The sequence below is a fragment of the Rhinatrema bivittatum genome, chromosome 1 (genome assembly GCF_901001135.1).
Source record: "Rhinatrema bivittatum chromosome 1, aRhiBiv1.1, whole genome shotgun sequence".
Taxonomy (NCBI): domain Eukaryota; kingdom Metazoa; phylum Chordata; class Amphibia; order Gymnophiona; family Rhinatrematidae; genus Rhinatrema; species Rhinatrema bivittatum.
In genome coordinates, this window is record NC_042615.1 from 282,534,926 (window position 1) to 282,556,578 (window position 21,653).

A 21,653-nucleotide genomic window follows, 5' to 3' on the forward strand; every position below is an offset into this window, starting at 1 on the left:
GTTTTCTCCTCGCCCAGACTCCTTTCAACTTTCCTCCCTTGCCAACCTAGTCCCTAGGTCCCAGCCACCTTCCCTGAGCAGGAACATTTCTTCTCCTCTGGCACTTTCCTGTGTCGAGTTAAGACTCACTGGCAGAACGTTTCCTTTAGCCTTCCCCCCTAATTCCTTTCCCCCTTATCTGCTCCCCCAATCCTCATTTCTGCCTCACTTCACAGCTACACACTCTGTAATTGTAAATATATTTCAAATTCGCCTCTTGCCTATGTACATATGTTTTGCAACTATGATTTAATCTACAATTATGCATTCCATAGATAGCGCCTCCTCTTGTTTTTTGGTTACTATCACTTGTATTATTACTCAATGTTCCATGTTCACTGTAAAGCCTGCTGCTGCATTACTTTTTCTATAAACCGATACGCTGTTCCAAACGATTGTTGGTATATAAAAACCTTAAATAAATAAATAAATAAATAAATAAATAAACAAACTCTGTGGGGGGGATGGATACTTTGCAGAACTCCAGATCTTGGAATCATCTCTATAACCACTCCCAATGGGAAGTGGTACATCTACCCATCACACCTCATTACACAAATATCACACTAAGGGGCAAGGTCTAGTGAGAGCTGTGACACACACTGATGGCATCGCATACCTGATCAGGCCACAGCTGCCATAAAAGTAAAGGGCACCTCTGCTACTAAGGGCAGATTTTGGCATCTCCTTACACAAATATATAGAGGTCAATATTCAAAGCCATTTAGATGGATAACTTGTGAGCTATCCATCTAAATAGCTCATTCTGAATATTCCCCTTTCTTATCTGGCTAAAAGTTAGCTGGATAAGTATTTCTCTGGCTAAGAATTGGCCAAATAAGAAAGGTCATGTTGGGGACATTCAGAGGAGGGGCAGAGTTAAGTTAACTTACCCAGCTATCTCTGATAGTAAAAGTTAGCCGGATAGTTTTTCCTGAATCTAGATGAGCCTGAGAGCAGGTCTAAAGTTATCTGAGAACATATTCCCAGATAATTGTAGACATAACCAATTATATTCAAAAGAATATAGCTAGTTTAGTGGCAAATAGAGAAATAATTTAAAAAAAAGCTTGTGGGCCTACTGGCCTTAACATTCTCCCCCCTCCTCCCAATCCTCAGGATGGGAATAAATAAAAAAGCTTAACCGGCACGGAGCGGCAGCTACTACCCTTAAGAGAAACATGGGGGTAACCGGCACGGAGCGGCAGCTACTACCCTTAAGAGAAACATGGGGGTAACCTGCACGGAGCGGCAGTTACTACCCTTAAGAGAAACATGGGAGTAACCTGCACGGAGCGGCAGTTACTGCCTTGGGAAGCTTGCTGGGCAGACTGGATGGACCAGTTTGGTCTTTTTCTGCTGTCATTACTATGCTACTATGTTACTTGAAATCCAAGTGGTTTGCCCTCCTGGGCTGAACCTGCAGTACCTCCCAAGCCCCCTCCATTTTACAGTAAAATGTAATCACTGCAGCCGGTCCCAGTATCATGCTCTCCCCCCCCCCCCCCCCCCCTTTTCCCGGCAAAATATAAAAAATAATTATAGGCTTCAGGGCCCCCTGACCTTCTCCCCTCTCCTTCCATATGCTTACATCCTCCTGGTACCTAAATATTCTTCATTCTTCACCCAGATTGCAGTATAAGCCTACCACAACCCAGGCCCAGCAGTTCTGGGGTTGCTCAGCACCTACATTGGAAGCGTAGTTAGATAACTTTATAACCGGTTATATTCAGAATCTGGCTGGTTAGGTTTAACGTTATCAGGCTGAAGTTAGCCCAATAACTTTAATCAGGGATAGATATTCAATGAGACATTTATCCCACCTAATATCCAGGATAAGCTTTCCAGCTAACTTTAGCTGGATAACTTATCTGCTTGCCATCTTACTGAATGCTGGGTCCTCCGTTGTAGCAAAGCTGAGTAAGTTCTGGAAGCTCCATTAGAGTGTGCAAGTCAGAGGGAATGGAGCCAATCCTCAGGACAACTAATATTCTCCTGTAATTCATCTACTTTCAGTCTTCTGCCTCTTTCCTATTTTCTCTGACACTTCTTTAAAATATATTTTGAAATTGCACCAAATTGTACTAGCTATGTAACTATCTCTCTCCCTCCGCAACTGGATTTTATCACAGGGAGTGAGAGGCTAAGGAAATGCAGCAGTTTGCTCAGACTAAAAAGGTTTCTTCAGGATGTAATTTTGGCTGCAATTTCTGTATTTTTAAAGAGGAGTGGAAATAAGAACATAAGAACAAATTCCTCTTGTGTACTGCTAGTTTGGGGCAAGCAATGTCTGTGGCACACATTAACAATAAGGCACGCACACACCGAATTGGCAGCAGATCAATTTACTGCAGAAAACCAGTAGGGTGCATAGCAGGCATCCAATATACATAAATCTATAACAATCTTCAATCACTGTATCTCAAAATACAATCCTTGAACAAAACACTCTCAGACCGCAATTCTGTGATAGTATGGTTCAAACCTTTCTCTCTAGAGAGTCATTACATAAAGTAGTGTGTTTGTAAATCAATCTGTAGTCTCTGTCAGGAGATGCTTCCTACGGTCTTCCAGATAGTGCTTGTGAAGGGGGGGCGGTTTCCTTTGCACTGGATCCTCAGGAGGGGGGCTGTTGTAGTATTCAGAAACCCAGTAAGGTGGGGGGGCGGCAGGCAGGAGGAAGTTAATGGTGAATTTTTTTTTTCTGTAACTAAGCAAGCAAGGTCAATAAAGTGTCATGCTTGGAATTAAAAGAGACTACTGCCTGTGAGTGAAATCTGCATAAAAGGCACCTTCAAAACTGGGACACAACAGATGGGTGAATGCTAGACTCTATAACTTGGTTTCCTGCCATTTTTAGGTACCCGAGGTCAGGCCCATTGCTGGGCTTTCCAGCACCCTGGGGAAAAAACTCTCTAGCCAGTCACAAGGGGTGGAGAGGGCACCCCTCCAATGATGCAGCTGGCTGGGGTTCTCAACCCTGTCCTCTGGACACACCTAATCAAGTTTTCAGGCTATCCTCAGTGAATATGCATGAGATAGATTTGTATAATACGAAGGTGGTACACATGCAGTATATCTCTCTCATGCATATTCATTGTGGATATCCTGAAAAACAGACTGGCTAAGTGTGTACCCAGGACTAGGTTGAGAACCGCTGGTGTAAGGTGCTGTCTGAACCTGCAACATGATGCACTGAGGCCCTGTCCCTGAACAAGACACATTGGCAGCCCCAGGAAATGATGCTCCGAGCCGTCGCCCATCTCGCCTGCCTCTTCCAAGTGCCCTACCTGCACTATCCTCCTGGTAGTTTTAGACAGACAAAAGCAATCTTAAGGATTCCTCTTACTTTGCATCCTTTCTCAGAGCTGGCCTGATTTTAGGTGTCATTTTCAAGACTGTAACTCTGTTTTCTGCTTAATCATTGCTTGCTTGGCCCATTGCAAAAAAACAGGAGATGTCTTGTTACTGCTGAAAAGCTGAGGTATTTTTCTTAATATAACTTTTACCTTATTTAATAAATCATTAAGCAAATGATAATAGGTGTTACATTCGCTCCACTTTAAAATTACTTGTCTCTAGTAAATATCTTCCACCTTATATACTAGACACATAATTCATCATCAACAGTACCCTCTATTTACTTGATGGTTAAAACATTAACTAGTATTTTTGATCAAATGAAAAAATATAGTATATAGGGAGGGTAATTTTCGATAGTTTGAGTAAGCACATTACAGCAGCATACTATAAACTGTATGGCAGGTGCTGCACAGTTTATAAACTATCACGTATTTCTTCCCTGAAAGTGTAATTCATATGTTTCAATATAATTATAATGCAGGAAAATGCATACTTTCTCTACCCGTTTTATAAATTGCGCAAATATACAGGATTTTGCACACGTAACAATTATAACATCCGTAAAAAACCCAGAATTATATGCGGAGGCAGGAACATTATAAAGAATGCACGTACTCAGCTTATGAAAATACTTGTGCACATACTTGCAATTCCAGTAGCCTGACACCCTCACCAGTAACCCAGATCTCCCACCTAAAAACGTCAGACAAAAGACAAGCACAATGTTATTTACACGACTGAATTAGCAAGTGTAAAAGCATACAGACAAGTTCAGCAATGTATGTGCATATACCACTTACAAAATAGCGTACTCCCAAACCCTGCCATGGAGTGCCCTCTAAACTTCCCCTTTTATTCCTGGTCAACGTTTTCAATTGACACCACATGTACGTTTATACTTGCAATGTTTCCAAAATAACAAATGTGCATGCAGATGCTACTTACATGTATTTATGCTGATCTTACATGCAGAGCTGCCTAATTCTCACAATTTATTTTTCAATCTGTGTGTAAAATATATTGTCCTTTCTGCAAATAAGCCATGTAGTCTTTAAATTGGGAATTCTTTTTTTTTCTATTAGATTTACAGAGCTCACCCTGTCTAATAGTTCAAATGTTATTTAAATGTCAACTAGCTCTGATTCATTACTTGGGTCAATTAACTCCTGTATATTATTTATTACTTTTTTCACTTTATGATACTGTAGTGAAAATGCACTTCAGGCATATGACTTGGCATCCCTATGTTGCCATGATCTAAGTTAAAAGCAAGAGCTGATGTATTGAAGGTACCTGGACTTTCCATATCACCATATCTTGGGAACTCTCTAGATCTGGTCAGAGACTCTGGAATTCTAAAGGTATTGCTGGGACTCTGGGCCAACACTGGAAATCTCCAAGTGCTGCTGCAAAGCAGGCTCTGGAAGAAAAGGTTTCCTGGACCACGTGGCAGGAAGGAGGAAACGCATCAAGCCCATGCCAGAAGAAGGTTCCGCATAGCAAAAGGATGGAGGGGATCCATGAGCCCAGCATGGGGGGAAGAAGAAGGAGGAGGAGATCTGTCAGCCCCACGCAGCGAAATGAAGGAGGAGGAGAAGATCCATCAGCCCTGCAGGTGTGGAGGAGTAGGCTGCTCTCATTAGTGGGTTTGGAGTGAGAGAGAATGAGCGAGCATGAGCAGGAGAGTGACAAAGTCTGTGCGTGTGGGAGAGGGAGAGAAGTGACAGTGTGAGTGAGCATGAGTGTGAGCGGGAGAGAACTGAGTGTATGGACATGTGTGTGAGAGAGTGTGTGAGTGGCCATGTGTGTGTGGAAGAGGGGACATGAGTGAGTGAGTATATGTGTGACAGAGTATATGTGTGGGAGAATTTGAGAGTAAGCATGTGTGTGAATGAGGATGTATGTGGCATGAGAGAATGTGCGAGTGAACATATCAGTGAATGTATGTGATTGAGAGAAAGTCTGTGCTGCTGCCCACAACCTCCTCCTCCTGCTAATCTGCAACAATATTAGGGTAACTGGAAATCAAAACTTCTCAGGTATGCATATCAGCCAATCATTGCATATCAGGACTGTATTCTTCAGAATCAGGATCTAGTTCAGATTGTGACAACTTTCCTGGGAATGACAACATGCACTCTAATTATAAGATTAAATTGGAAATAGTGGATACAGCAGGAATCTAGTTTTATACACTTCACTCTTGTTGCCAGCAACTAGATGTTCCCAATTACTAACCTCAGGTTCAGGCCTGGAATCCTTTCCTCAATGGTACACGTCCTTGAAAGCTGCTTTCCACCCTTAACAGGCATCACCTGTGGCTCTAACCATATCAAACGTCTTGGTGGGTTGCAGCAGCTAAACATCATGACCACACAGTGTTGAGGTTAAAAGGCCAGTAGTTTTACTTACTTTGGACAAACCCATAGAAGATTCAAACTGAGCAGTTTGAACTCAAAATAACTTTGCCTTTCAGCAGGATTAACTCTCAAGCAGGTTAATATCATTAACAATAGCTTTTTCATAGAAAGAGAGAAGACAGAGAGAGAGACACCTCCAATACTGCTCCTGGCAACACTTCTTGCTCTGCTGTCTGACTGCTGATTATGTATTTGGGAAAACCCTACCCTGCATGCCTCCTACTCAAGTTTCTAATAGAAGGTAGTTGGGTTTCTCTGCAACATAGACCAAGCTTATCTGCCTGTAGTTTCCTAGTGCAGTTTAAAACTCAGAACTGCAGCCCTCCTGAATACAGAGTGGTAGGCACAAAACAATGGTAGAGCATATCCCTATTTAAGGCTCTATTTAAGCTGCCTGGAAGAGTGTACAGGCAGATCAGGTTAGGACTGCAAAATGGAAGACAGACTTGTGAGGGAGAGTAAGCGTGCTCAGGGAGTAACCTCTGATTTACATTCTTTAGAAAGCTGTTTAGCAGGCTACAAAGGTAAACCTGTTGGAACCAATTAGCAGCTCCCACATAACTGAATGTGTAAAGTCAAGTACCAGTGTTATAGTCAGCAAGATGTAATAGAGTAGTTGTGTAGGTAATTGTAAATAGCTAGTGAAAGGGCAATAAAATACAAAGCTGTGCATTTGAAAAGGTACCAGTGTGTTTTCAAGACAAGGGATCCTGGTAAAAGAGGACAGACTAATGCTGCCTTATTCCACTAATCCATAGATGTAGTTTAGCTTGCACCTTACCTGTTTTATAAACCACTCATGCATCCTGGTACTTTAGTCTAGAGGGCAAATACTAAAACTAAGATTAGTTGGGAGTCTAGCTGTCTTTCATACACCAAGAAAATTGGGGATTCACACCATTGGTGTTCTTGCATGAGAAAATATTGGCATGAGAAAGAGGTCAAGTGTTCTATCTATAAGTGTTTTGCACTTCTCTGCTAGTGTCCCTAAATAATTTAGCCAAATTCTGTTAAATCTTTCCACAAGGCTACCCACTGGATGGTAGGAGTACGTTTTCCTTTTGTGCTTGTTACTTTGCATTGTTCTGTAGTTTATTGTGATTCAAAGTTGGCACTTTGAGCACTGTGAATTTTCTTTGGGAGAGAATAACAGCTAAATTTTCCCCATAAGATGTATTTATTTACCTTTGTTTCTTGCCTAACCACCCAGGTGCTATAGGATAGGTATAACAGCAAAATAATAAACATCAATTTATTCCAGTTCATAATGCTAGCAGTAAGCAGGAGTGGATTTTTTTTTTTTTTTGTCATTGGTATTGAGGAATGGAATAACAACATTCTATCCTTAATTATAGCTCCGCCTCATTCTTCCTTGGCAGCAGAGGCTCACGAGCCATGTCAGATTCTTCCAGCTCAGGAAGCAAAGGAGTAGACTTTCAAGGCCTTCAGGATTTACTAGAAGGATTTTTTTTTCCTATTCAAATCCAGCAGAAAAAACGCACAGGCACACAATTGCAATTGTCTAACTGAAAATAAATCCTTTACAGGTACATCAATAAAAATGATGACATCGGTATCTGGAACAATTGTAGAACAACAGCCTTCACAGCAAAATGAAAACAGACACCGCTGTCCATTTTCAGTTCCCATACAGCTAGCAAACGTTGTCCGGGTAAACTTATCCAGCTAACTTTGCCAGGATATTTAGCCATTCAGACGCACTACTAATCATATACAACTATCTTAGAGGTGAATTTTAGAAGCCAGACACGCACCAAAATCAGGAGATGCGCATGCCTGTAGGGCATGCGCATGTGCGCTGGATTTTAAAAGCCGCCTACGTGCGCATAGATCTCCCGATCCGGGAATATCTCAATCCGATTCAAAAAGTGACATAGTGTGGGTGTGGTTTAGAGGGGACATGGGCGTGGGCATTCCAAGGTGGGGCCAAAAGATTTGTGCGCAAATAGTTACATGCCTCGGAATGCGCCCAGGCTCAGTGCCGTGTAGCTTTACTTCTTCTGTGGAGGAGGCGCAACTTTACAAACACCCAAAACAGCCATTTCTGAGGGGGTTTAAAGGGTCTGAGGTAACTGGGGAGAGTGTAGCCTATTAAAACAGGGGGATTTGGAGACCTAGTGTAAAAGGGATAAATAAAATATAATAAATAAATACCTGCCCAATTGTTGCTGGGGCCAAGGGAGCCTGGGGAGCTCCTGGCAGCCAGAGAGAGCCAGAAGTGCTGCAATTAGTTTTGGGTTTTTTTAAATAGATAAATGCTGCTCAGTGTAGCTGGTACCACACTGCAGAAAAAGTGCTGGGAATGCTGCCTCTGCCAGCTTACTCCAGCAGACAGTATCAGGGCTGTAATCAAAGCCCCGGCATGATTACAGTGCAGGCCAAGGGGTCCTCACAGACTTGGGACATTGATGTCATTGAGAGGTGCCTACACAATGCCTGAAGGAAAATTAAAGTTTAAAAGGTGATTAAAACTTGTCAGAAATTGAGGTTTGTTGGTGGTGGTCACCAGGTGAGATCATATAAATATGGATTTTACCCTTGGTTTGGGGAAAAAAAGTTTAATATGTAAGTTAAAAATATAGGGGCAGATTTTAAAAGGTACGCCCTCAGGGAGACCAGCTGGCTTTCCCCATTCCCTCCCCCCCCACCACCTTCCCCTACATGTCCCGCCCCCCAGCCTGGAAACACCCCCCCCCCCCCCCCCCCCCCGTACCTTTATCTCACAAGTTACGCCTGCCAGATCCCCCTGTGCTGGAGTCCTCAGCCACGCCTCCCAGACCGCCCAGCCACGCCCCAGACTGACCCATCATGCCCCTGGATGTTTGCCCCACCTTCGTCCCACCCCCTGCCCGCCCATTCAGAAAAGCCCCGGGACAAATACACATCCCGGGGCTTTATGCGCGACGCCGGGCCTTTTGAAAATAGGCCCGGCGCCCGTAACCCCCATAAGCGCGTAAATCCTTGAAAATCTGCCCCATAATTAGCTGTAAAAATTTTAAAATAGCTACTATGGTCATGAAAAGACACAGGACTACTACTACATTTATTTAGAACCTAACCTAAAGATTTGGTGTGATTTTGAACTGTGCTAGTGGAGTTTTCTTATTGGTTTCATTTTTCAGAGCCAGAGAAAACAAAAGAAAACTCTTTGTCATCCCATAGACAATGCCATGGTAATGCCATGGTAATGCCATGGTAATGCTAGCCCACCCCAGGGTCTATGCAAGGTAGCTGGGTGATTAGGGCTGCATAATAATACCATGCTGAGGCAAAGCACAGAAAGATTTAAGAAGTTATTTGCCTTAAAAGAATGTTCTGAACATACTAAACATTCTTTTGAAAGCTGTGTTCCTTAGTTGAGGTGTTTTTAAATGGTTTCTTGGTGGAAAAGAAGGTTTATTTTTTTAAGTAGATGAGAAATATTTCTTGAGAGTCTTCAGAGGAGTAAGGATCTCTTCTGAGGATTTTTCAGAATGCACGTTGTGATTGCAGAGAGAGGCTGTGTTAGAAGCTGCAAGGAGAACTGTGCAGAGTGAGGCAGATTTGTGTGCCAGAGACTGAGAGAGATCTGTGTGCCTGGAGGCTGCAGGGAGAGCTGCTGTGCTGGAAATCTGAAGCAGGGTTGTGTTAGAAATTGCAGAGTATGCACATGGAGCCTGAGGCAGAGAAAGTTGTGTGTTAGAAGCTGCAGGCAAGCAGAGATGTTTGTGACAGTGTGTGAAAGTGTGCTTATTTTAATTCTAATCCTTTTCTGAGGTAAGGAATTAGTTAAATTTGAGGATAACTTCCTATAGCTGGTCCGTGGTATTTTTGCCAGCTTTGATAGATTAGTGGATCTGAGAAAAGTGGATGATTGATGGTCTGATTCTGAGCTGTTTTAATTGAAGTACATACTGCCTCAGAAAGAAAATTTTTCATTAAGTCCTACAGACTTTAGATTGTGTACACTCCACCTGTAGCTAAAGGTGCTACAGTATTTAATCACAGGACCTGTAAATAAAGGTATCTCTGTGTTGTTTGCTTAGAGGAAAAAAAAATCTTTGACATAATTTGGTTATAGAAGTTCTACAACTTGTTCCTGTCTTTACTGGCAAATAAGTGTGGAATGTGAGAGAGAGAGTGTGATTGAATATTTTCTTTACTTTGTGTGTTCTCTCAAAGCAAGCATCCTTAGACAGGGTTGAAATAATTATTTTTGGATTTCTATTAGCAAGAACTCCAGAATCATTTATATACACACATATGCTAGTAACATTATAGACTGCAGAAGATTGGCGGTGTGAGGCAGTCAATTTTTATTATTGATTTTGTTTCAGATAGTGTAGTAGGTGAACCACTGTATCCTGAGACTTTGTGATCATGAGTGGTAGATCAGGTCCAGTCTGCACCATTAAGCAGCATGAGCTATTCCTCGATCACAAGCCACCAAAGCTTCACATCATTCCTGAGTCAGCGCTCTCTACCCAGCGTTCACAAGCAGCGCTCTCAAAAATTATTACCCAGCAATAAAAGATAAGGGTAGATTTTATAACATGCGTGCGCGGCCTATATGTGCGAGTGCTGCCCGGTGCACCTTGCGCACGCTGAGCCGCACTGCCTTCCTCCGTTCCCTCCCAGGCCGGTCCGAAATTGGAGCGGCCTGTGAGGGAACTTCCCTTCCCCGTAGCCTGATCTTCCACCTCTTGCTCTAACCTTTCCCCCTCTAGCCCTACTCTAACCCTCCCCCCAAAAGTTTTATCCTACCTTTTACGCCTGCCTCCAGGCAAGCGCAAGTTGCGCATGCCAGCAGGCTACCAGCACACGATCCCTCGACACAGCGGCAATGGCTGCTGTGTTGCAGGCCTCTGGCCCCGCCCATGCCCTTCCCTGCCCATGCCCTGCCCCTTTTGTAAAGCCCCGGAACTTTCATGCGTCCCGGGGCTTTACTCACGCTGCCGGGCCTTTTTAAAATAGGCCCGGCAGGCGTAAATCCTCTGGATTTATGGGCGTAACCTTTTGAAAATCCGGCCCTAAGTGCGCACCAATGAACTGTAAAATGCACTAGTGTAACCTACAAGGACACATAAGGGGTTAAAGTCATCGAGTTAAAACAGGTTAAAGATAAAAGTTGTTTTTACCTGGAGTTTTCCAGAATTAACTAAAGAGTTTGTAATAAGTTAACACAAAGAATCTGATTGCTTGAATTAAAGTTGAAATTCAACATTTGTTCTCATTAAGAAGTAATCTTTGTACAGGAACTGGTTTCTATTCCAAACAGTCAGGCCGATACAGTAAAGTCCACGGGAGAGCAGGCGAACGCCCGCTCTCCCGGCGCTCACAGGCCACTCTCCTGTGTGCGCGATTCACTATACAAATTAGTCCTGGCGGTAAAAACTGGTAAAAAGAGGCGCTAGGGACACTAGTGCGTCCCTAGCGCATCCTTTTGTACTGGAGTGGCAGCTGTCAATGGGTTTGACAGCCGACGCTCAATTTTGCCGGCGCCGGTTCTTGAGTCCGCTGACAGCCACGGGTTCGGAAACCGGACGCCGGCAAAATTGAGCGTCCGGTTTTCGACCCGTGAGCCGCGGGCCGACTTCAAATTTTGGGTTTTTTTTTACTTTTGGTAACTTTCGGGACCTCCGACTTAATATCGCCATGATATTAAGTCGGAAGGTGCACAGAAAAGCAGTTTTTACTGCTTTTCTGTGCACTTTCCCGGTGCCCAAAGAAATTAGCGCCTACCTTTGGGTAGGCGCTAATTTCTGAAAGTAAAATGTGCAGCTTGGCTGCACATTTTCCTTTCTGAATCACGCGGGAATACCTAATAGGGCCATCAACATGCATTTGCATGTTGCGGGCGCTATTAGGTTCAGGGGATTGGACGCGCGTTTTCGGCCCCTTACTGAATAAGGTGTAACGCTAGCACGTCGAAAACGCGCGTCCAATCGAGGGTTAACAGTGCACTCCGTCGGAGCGCACTGTACTGTATCGGCCCGAGTGTTAAGAATTAGTGAGAGTTACATATGAAAAATTGTTTTTTATGCACCAGAATTCCCATTGAAATTATTGACATTATTGAAAGGTTTGTTTGTTCAATAATTACACTTGTTTCTAGAGGTGTAGAACCTAGAAAATGATCCATTTGCCAGCAAAATATATTCCTTTAATTTAATTATAAAAGTTCCTCTGAAATCATTTTTCTATTTGATTTATTTTCTGATACAGATACCCTGGGTGTGCAAACTATCTCCATACCATCTTTAAAAGCAGAAATCTCAAAGTCTTACCATCTGGCTACCCACGTGACATTGCCCGAGATAGTTTGGTGACCAAGGGTGTTTACACTAGCTCTACACTGGGGAGAGCTGGTTGACGAACAAATGAAACTGGTCATGGCATGTCACTTGCCGGTTAGAAAATTTCCCGGATGTGCATGGCAGTGCATGCCCAGTTGCAAAACATGGTGCACACTTATGCACGCCTATGCTATTTTAGCATATGCATATATTCTATTTATTTATTTAAAATATTTTTCTATACCGCTATTCAATACATCACCGTAGTTTACAAGAAAACCATACATAATAAAAATTATATAACAGTTAAAACAAAAGATACAAATGAAACATAATGTGAATGGTACAGAAAGTTAAACATCTATTACAAAATATTCAATACACTGTTCACTATAGGACAACACTTTCCACTGCAAACTCTTCTCTGTATAAGCAGGTCTTAAGCCCCTTTTTAACAGTTTTGTATCACTCTGTGTTCTTAGATATTCTAGTAAGGTATTCCAGAGGACCGGACCAGCTATTGAAAAAGCTCTTTCTCTCACCTTACCAATGTGTGCCAGCTGAACTGTTGGGACTTCCAACAGACCCTTGTTTTGAGATCTGAAAGCTCTGGATGGGTTGTAAATATGGAGTCTAGAACCTACCCATGGAGTATTTGTAGTATTTATCAATTTATGGATTAATATAAATGTCTTATGTTTAATTCTAGCTGTAATTGGGAGCCAGTGTAAGTCAGCAAGAACAGGAGTGATATGATCATATCTTTTTTTACCCAAAATCAAACTTGCAGTGGAATTCTGTAGGAACTGGAGAGATCGCAAGGTTGAGGAAGGAGTGCTACTTCTTTGGGGAACTCCATATCTCTGCATACAGACGCTGTCCTAGCAATGGCTCAATGAAGGACATCTGATCCATGGTTGTCGCAAGTATGTTCCAGGTTCAGTGGAGTAAAGCATTTCAAGCAGATACGAAGGGTGCACAAAGGGACAGACTTCTTTTTTGTGCTCCGTTGTGCACACACCAAGGGTACGCGCCCCCACGGTACAAGCATCTTCAGCATCACTGCCGTGGTCTTCTGTTTGGTGAGAGGGCTGTGGGCAGGCAACTGGCATGGTGCCAGAAACTCCCTCGTCATTCGCGGGAGAGGGGGGCTCTTCACTTTGGCTGCCGGGTCTGGGGGAGTAGGAAAATCTTTAGGGATTTAGACTTTCTATTAATAGTCTGATGTTCCCACTGATCTCAAATTCTACATTTGTACATTAGATTCTCAAGATCCACATTCATCTGCTGGCCAGCCAGCTAATTTAGGGGGTTATTTTTTAAAGCTATGTGCACGCGTGCGAAAGCAACATCGGGGCGGAGTCGGCCCCGGAAGAGGAGGAGTCGGGGCGGCACCGGGGCTGACTCTGTGAACACAGCGCGGACAGCGAAACGGTAAGCTTCCGTATCGCTGCCTATTTCACGCCGAATAACTACACCTTTTATGGTATAGTTATTTGGCGCGACGCCGGCAGTGATCGCACTGCGGAGGTGCGATCACTGCCGGCTAGCTCAGGACTGCCCCCTGCTTCACCCCTCTCGCCCCCCGATACTGCCGGGATTCACTATACCTTGCGGCATTAGTGAATCCAGGCCTTAGCCAGATAAATTTATACAGCTAACTTTTCAGGGATATTCAGCAGTGCAGGCACACTGCTGAATATCTCTGGCTATCTTAAAGTTAGTTGGATAAGTTTAGGACAGTTCTATTTCTCTTAGAGTTATCCTGTTACGTTAACCCAATAATGCTGAAAATCCATGTTTATACAGCTAATGTAGGGCCTTATTCACTGAACATTTTTCCCATAGACTCAAAATGGGAGAAAATCTTTAATAATTGTTACGCTGCTCGACCTCGGAGGCCATGGTCAGCCGTGCTCACCCACTTCCACAGCGGGCCGTCAGCTCCGAAGATGCCGAAGACAGTACGTCTGTTCCCCCTAGGGCCTGCCACGAGGCCGAGAAGCCTTTCTCCGCGGCAGGAATGCTGTCGCCGCCGAAGCCCCGCCCCCTGACGTTGCCTAGACACGCCCAGCGACGACGTCTCTGTGGGGGTATTTAGGCTGTAACTTCCTATCTTCTGGTGAGTTAGCAAGGATTGGATTGCCTCTGGTCTAGCTGCTCTGCTGCTTCCTTGCTGCTGCTGGAAGCTCTCTATGCCCTTCGGGGTAATTCATCACTAACCTGGAAAACCTTTCCTCGGGGGCCCGTATGCTTTCTTTCAGGTACCTATCTGGAATATCGGGTACTCGCTCCTCGAGGGCCTGCTCTCCCTACTTTGGTGCCTACAATTCAACTACTTCTGCCTGCCAGGATCTTCATCAATACAGCTATCTACTTCAGTGAGTACTACCTTGTCAGTCCATCTCACCTTCAGCTTCAGTGCTTGGAGTCTGCATCTGGGACTTTCCGCTACTACCCTGCGCTGCCAACCATCTACTGGAGCGTGGGACTGGTCTCCTCTGCTGAGGACCCCTGAACGACTCCTACTGGGTTACCTCACTGCTGCCGCTCCCTGGGCAGTACCACCAAGCTGTATAATAAGTCCTACTTCTCTGAGATTGTGTGTATAGAATCTGGCCTAGCATTGCGGTTCCTCACAGGGCTCCTCCCTGTGGGAGTAGCCACCACCACAGTGCCCAAGAGTCCACTCCAACACCTCAAAACCATAACAGATTGCTAACTCCATGGACCTGACTCAGACTTCCGCACTCCAGGCCATTCCTGGCCTGGCCCAGAAGAGTCAGGAACAACAAAGGTTCCTGGAAGCCACCACCGCAGGGCCCAATAGTCCACTCCAACACCTCAAAACCATAATAGTAATGAATCCCCTTAGATAGATAGTTAACTCCATCTTCAACACCCCCATTCCATCTCTGAGTTAACTGGATAACCTTTTAGCAGGATAAAAAGACATCCAGCTATCTAGGGGTTGGTCAACGCAGAGGGATTTTTAAATCCTGCCATTTGTCCAGTCAAGTCCAAACAGCCATCAAATGATGCTGAATATGGACCTCGTCATCTTTTTGGAGCAGAGCAATGAACATAAAAAATGGAAAGTTCAAATAAGGAAAATAGGAAAGAGCACAAGAACTGGCAAAATAAATGTAAAACAAGCCATGAGAGTGATAAAGCAGGCCCTGAAAGAATTTGAGGAGAAACTTGTCAAGGAGGGAAAATTAATAAAAACATTTTCAAATGCATCAAAAGTAAGAAGCCTGCAAAGGAGTTGAAGAGGTGCTCAGGGAAGATAAAATCATATAAAAAAAACTAAATACATTCTTTGGTTCAGTCTTCAGTACAGAGGATGTTAGGCAGATACAAAGAATGGTTCTGGTGTGGGTAAGTGATGACTCAGAGGAATGGAGCAAATCACTAAGAAACCTGAAAGAGTGACAGTGCACAGGGGCAGATTGACCTATCCGGGCTTCGGGCATGCCCCAATGGGCCAGTCAGGGAAGTCATGTGACACTAGTGTTGCTCGCAGTGGCCTCAGGTCTGCGGAACTGCTGTGATGAACACCTGGCCCCACAGCAGTGTGTTCAGGCCCCCACCAATGCTTCTTCGCTGATTTGTTTTATTTTTTTTCTGGTGGCTGCAGCCGCGGTTCCAGGAGTCTATGCTTCTCTTTTATTTATTTATTTATTTATTTATTTATAGGTTTTTATATACCGATAGCCGTTTGCACATCGTATCGGTTTACAGATAACTAAAACTTATATATATTTTTTGTCCCTGAAGCTCTAGCGGCGGCTCTTCGGGCCTACATTTTTGTTTTTTCCCTTTCCCCTCAGTGTCGTCAATCTCTATGGAATTGCTCCCACCCCACTCACCATCAACAGTAGTGGAAACTCTCACGAGGTCTTCTCTTGCACAACCCTGTCTCTGTCTGCCACGGAAGGCAGCCAGCAGATATCCTGCTGCTGCCTTACTATGGCAGAAAGCCTCTCACTGATTTCTGCCGATGACCCCCCTTATGTTGGAGCCATGGCAAAAAATAACCTCATCCCCCTGCATTGGGCCTTTCTCCCTATCTCTTCCTATAGCAGGGCTATCAGGCTGACCACCAATGTAAGTAAAAAAAAATATATTTTTTGTTTTACATATTCAGAGGGTAGGTGAGAAGAAAGAAAATGGGAGTGTGCATGGGAGCATGTATACATGTGTGTGTGTGTATGTGTGTGTGTGTGTATATATGTGTAAGCACATTCAAGGGAGCACGTGTGTTTCAGCAGGTGTAAGGGAGTATGTGTGTATGTATATCAGTGGATGCATATGGGTGTCAGTGGGTGCGAGAGAGCATGTGTGTGTGTGTGTGTGTGTGTGTGTGTCAGTGGGTATGAGGGAGCATGTATTTGTGTAGGTGTCAGTGGGCACTAGGGAGCATGTGAGTGTATGTGTGTCTGTGTATGTGTAGGTGTCAGTGGATACGAGGGAGCATGTATGTGTGTGAATGTGTCAGCAGGTGCAAGAGAGTATGTGTGTGTTTCATCATATATGTGAGGGAAGAAAACGTTTGTTCACTCCCTTACCCCCACTAATCCAGAACAATCTCAGGGTGACTGGAAAGTATAGAAAGCATGGGATTTTTAAAATAATTATTGAATTTAATTATTGCATGTTATCTGATGTGGCTGCTGTTTTAAAATATTTTATTGGATTTTGGGAAATTTTTTAAAGTTTTATACGAGTTTTATTATTGAGTGTTCAGCTGTTTTATAATATTTATCCTTTTTATTAGTATGGCTTTACTATTGCTGATTCAGATTTCTTGATTTAATTGTTTGATTTTTTTATGAGGAATGGTGATGTTTCTGTTTCCATTGTTGCACTGAATACAGGATCTAGCTTGCTGCAATTTCCAATTCAGTTTTTGTCTGCATATTTCTATTTATACTTATTGGCTCTTGATGAGGGTTAATCTGTGTTCTGTATGTGTAACAGAGGTGATGTATTCTGCTAATATGTAGTTTCTGTGTAGGGATTTATAGCATCTTAGCTTGTTCTGGTTTCCAAATTGGTGTTTTAGGGCCTGATGTAATATTTGTATTTTTGCCTTTTCATAGGTAAGGTTATCATTGTTTGAAAGCTGGCTATTATTGGAGTATTGGTAATGGAGTTTTACTACATTTTAATTATTTACCCAAGAATTTCTAAGTGCTGAACTCACACCCAATGTGTTACAATATGCTTAATGCAATATGGGAGTCCAAGTATCTCTTTATTTTTTTATTTTGCAAGGTTTTCTGGTTGGCACCACAGCAGTGCATGCAAATATAATGTACATGCTGTTAAAGGATACTTTTATCTCATAAGACTATACTTTGAATCAGTGGCGTAGCCACGGGTGGGCCTGGGTGGGCAGGTGCCCACCCAACTTAGACCCAGGCCCACCCAACTGGCACCGGAACTGCAAGGCTGTCGCGGGATCCCATCCCCGCAACAGCGAACAAGAGAACCCACGCCTCGCGCGCCATCACGGCACACATGGGGAAGCGCTGCTGCGGCCGTATGGCCAACCGGTCTTCCTGTTGAGGGGGGGAGCGGAAGCGCCGCGGGCAGCTTCCGCTTCCTCCCCCCAAAGCAGGAAGATCAGCTGCCTCTCCTGCTGCCACCCGTTCTCCTGCTATCTTCGGGCCCGCCGAACTTCCTGTTTGGGGGTGGGGAGCGGAAGCGCCACGGGCAGCTTCCGCTTCCTCCCCCCAATGCAGGAAGATCAGCTGCCTCTCCTGCTGCCATCCGTTCTGCTATCTTCGGACCAAACGGCCTGCCGAACTTCCTGTTTGGGGGAGCGGAAGCGCCGCGCACAGCTTCCGTTTTCTCCCCCAGAGCAGGAAGATCAGCTGCCTCTCCTGCTGCCACCGGCCTCCTGCTATCTTCGGGCGTCGGGCCGTACTGCCCGCCGATCTTCCTGCTTGGGGGGGGAGGGAGGAAGCGGACGTTGTGCGCTGCGCTTCCGCTCCCCCCCCCCGACAGGAAGTTCGGACGCCCGAAGATAGCAGGAGGCCGGTGGCAGCAGGAGAGGCAGCTGATCTTCCTGCTCTGGGGGAGAAAGCGGAAGCTGTGCACGTGCTTGAATGTGTATGTGTGGATGAGAATGGGAGTGTGTGTGGGTGAAAACTGGAGCCTGGGTGTGTATGTGGGTGAGAATGGAAGCTTGAATATGTGGGTGAATGGGAGCTCGAATGTGTGTATGTGTGGTTGGGAATGGGAGCCTGGGTTTGTGGGTGGGTGAGAATGGGAGCTTGAATGTGTGTATATATGGGTGAGAATGAGAGCCTGGGTTTGTGTGGGTGGGTGAGAATGGAAGCTTGAATATGTGGATAAGAATGGGTGCTTGAATGTGTGTATGTGTGGGTGAGAATAGTACCTTAAATGTGTATATGTATGGATGAGAATGGGAGCTTGAATATGTGTGGGTGAGACTGGGAGCATGGGTTTGTGGGTGAGAATGGGAGTCTGGGTTTATGTGTGTGGGTGAGAATGGGTGCCTGGATGTGCGTCTGTGTGTGCATAAGAATATAAGCCTGGGGAGGGGTGAGAAAGTGAGAACTTGAATGTGAGCTTGGGGGGGGGGGGGGGGAGAGCATATGAGAGTGAGAGCTTGAGTGTGTGAGAGGGAGTCTGTGAGAGAAAGCGTGTATGTGTGTGTGTGTGTGTGTGTGTGTGTGGAAGGGAAGAAGACAGTAATAGAAGAAAGACACTGAAAAGGAATTAGGAAATGAGCTATAAGGGAAAAAATGGGAAAAAGAGACCAGGACCAACTGATTAGAAAAATACAAAGATCAGACAACAAAGGTAAAAATATATATCTATATTTTGAGATGTTAGCAATTTAAATATAAGCAACACAACCGCTCTCTCAAAATTTATGGACAGGTAGGAGCCGTGTATAAAATCGTAATAATAAGAAGGCTAAAGTACCACAAATCACCGTGAATTATGTTTGTATCATTAAGTAAACCTCATACTTAGGCGTAGATGTGAATGCTATGCTGCATAATTTGGCATTATTTATCAGTAAAAAAAACAACTAGTAGACCTGCAAGCCTACAGCCCACCCATGTTAACCTTGTGCCCACCCAAAAAATCAATTCTGGCTACGCCACTGCTTTGAATGGCCTTTTTAATGTAAAAACTGTTATAAATGCAAAATTATTAACTGTGTGTAGGGAGGGAGAAGCTGGAGGTACAAGGCTGTAAGGTTTACCTAATGACAACTAGTACCCTTGCACCAGCCCTGGTTGTACTGGATCCATGTGGGAAAGCAGACTTCAGGAGCTCTGCTGCTTTGGGTCCTATGGCTCTCTCCAGTCCCAGCCAGGTCTTCATTTTTCTTTTTAAGTCCTAGAGAAACAGCATAAATTAGTCTGGTCTCTCCTACCTTCCCCTTCTTTAGAGTAGGTAGGCAGTGCAGAGCCTGGGGAACTATAAAAGCAGCAGACTGTATTGCGGAGGTGGACCTTAGCCCGAGGTGGAGTTGATGCTACCCGTGGGGAAGCCCCCATGTGTCCCCACCGTCAAGAGGCAGCGCAGAACGGGAAGCAGAGGCCAATTGGAGCTTCGCCAGTACCAGCCCTCGTTCCCCGGAAGTTGAGCCCTTGGGAACCGAGGCCAGCTGGTCTTAGGCGGGCCTACACGTAGCTCAAGGCAGGGAGCCAGGAAGCAGTGGAGACACAGGGTCCAATTAAGCTGGGTTCAAGACAGGGCCTGGATCCAGAAGCCCGGACAGGCTGAAGCAGGCTAGGAGTCAGGAACATGTTAAGTCTGGGCTTGTAAGTAGGCAAAAGCCTAAGAAAGGCCAAGTCCAAGTAATCAGCTGGAGGCAAAGTCAGATACAAGCTGAAGTCAGGGCAGGCGGCTGGAGACAAGGTCAGGTACAAGCAAGTGTCAGAGCCAGGGAATCCGTCCAAGGCGTGGTCAGGAACAAGCAAGGGTCAAAGCCAGATAATCCGTCCAAAGTGTGGTCAGGAACAAGCAACGGTCAAGTCAGAGAATCCATCCAAAGGGTAACCAGGAAGCTGGAACTGAAGTACAAGGACTGGAACAGGAACTCAGGACTGGAACTAGGTCAGGTACAGGTACAGGAACAGGAGCAGGAACACGAATGAGCAGCAACTAAGCACACGACTGGAAGTGTGGAGACCTGTTGCCAAGGTAAAGACCGGATGGCGAGCCTGCCTTAAGTAGCGAGGCCCGGAGATGTCATCATCCGGGGCCGCAGGAAGGTTTCCCGCCGCGGCCCCTTTAAAGTCGGGGAAGGTGCGCACATGCGCACATAAAGCAGACAGACTGAAACTACGTGGTGTAAGCGTCTCTCTTTGACGCACGTGGGGAGACCCGACTGGGACCGGAGGAAGCCGCGAAGCTGCCGGAGGAACCTGGGAGCATAGCAGGAGTGCGGGCGCGTAGGCGATTGCCTATCGCTGCCAAAGAGGAAGGGGCCAGGTCCAGGACCCGGGCATCGGGGGTGAGTAGAGCCGGTTGCGGGCCTGCCACGGCTGGGAAATGCAACAGACTCTGTAGCACTCAGCCAGTGGGAATTTACTGGAATGGTGGTGGGGGGTACCGAGAAGTGGAGGCAAGCAACAGTCACAAAAAGGGATGGGGTGAGCCAAAAGGAAGTGCCTGTGCAATATTGAGGAAGCTTCTGTAGCCTGGGCTTTCCTGAAAGGGTCAGCTGGCAGTGGAAACATTGAGTCTCCTGGAGTGAGGGAGGGGGAGGGAAAGGGCATTTTCCTTTCCAGAGCTAATAATGTAATAAACAGCTGCCCAGACACTGCAAATTTAAAGCTCCTTCAAGTACTGCGGCTGTGCCTTAGAGTTATAGTCCTTCTTGGAAATGCCCTTCTAGTTTAAAGAAGTCTCCCTTTTTGCATGTCTAACACTCCCCCCCTCCCCCCTTTCATCGGGGGTTACTTTCAGCAGCCTGCAGTGGTAATGGGTGACCCTTTTGCATTAGTCCAGTAGGATTCAGTTAATACCAACTGATCACTTAATTTTCTTCCCTATGCATGGAAGATTTGAGATGGGCAGGGATAAGATGACCTTTTTTTAAAACTAGTCTCACTACTAGGGATGTGCATTAATTTAAAACAAATCAAAAATGGCCTTGACAAACATATGCAAAATATTTGAGTATTGTAGTTTTCTTTTTAAAATAAAATGGCCTCCCTGGCTCTTGCAGGTTCCTGCCAGTCCCCACTGTTGATTCCTGGGGATATCTGAGGCCTCCCTGGGCCCTTATGATTCCCCTTACATCCCTCCCTAAAGAAATCTGCAGGGTCCATGTCTACCTGGGTAGACTGAGCCAATTCCAGCCAGGGCCTCCCCGGGCCTTCTGACCTAGTCTAAGGGCGGGCCATTGCCTCTCTCAGGGATCACTTTGACGCCAGTCTCATTATGTTACTGCCATACAACATAATGTCGCCAGCTTCAGGACTGCTGGTACCATTTTTAAAAGCATTGCAGTGGGGCAGGAGTGAGTGGGGATCAT

The 21,653-nt window shown here is 45.1% G+C and overlaps 1 protein-coding gene across 1 annotated transcript in view; it reads left to right on the forward strand.

The window, feature by feature from the left end:
* The window catches only part of LOC115087992 (dedicator of cytokinesis protein 2-like), a 1,829,205-nt gene that overhangs the window by 18,747 nt on the left and 1,788,805 nt on the right, over positions 1-21,653 (forward strand). The gene's annotated exons all lie outside the window — the stretch shown is intronic.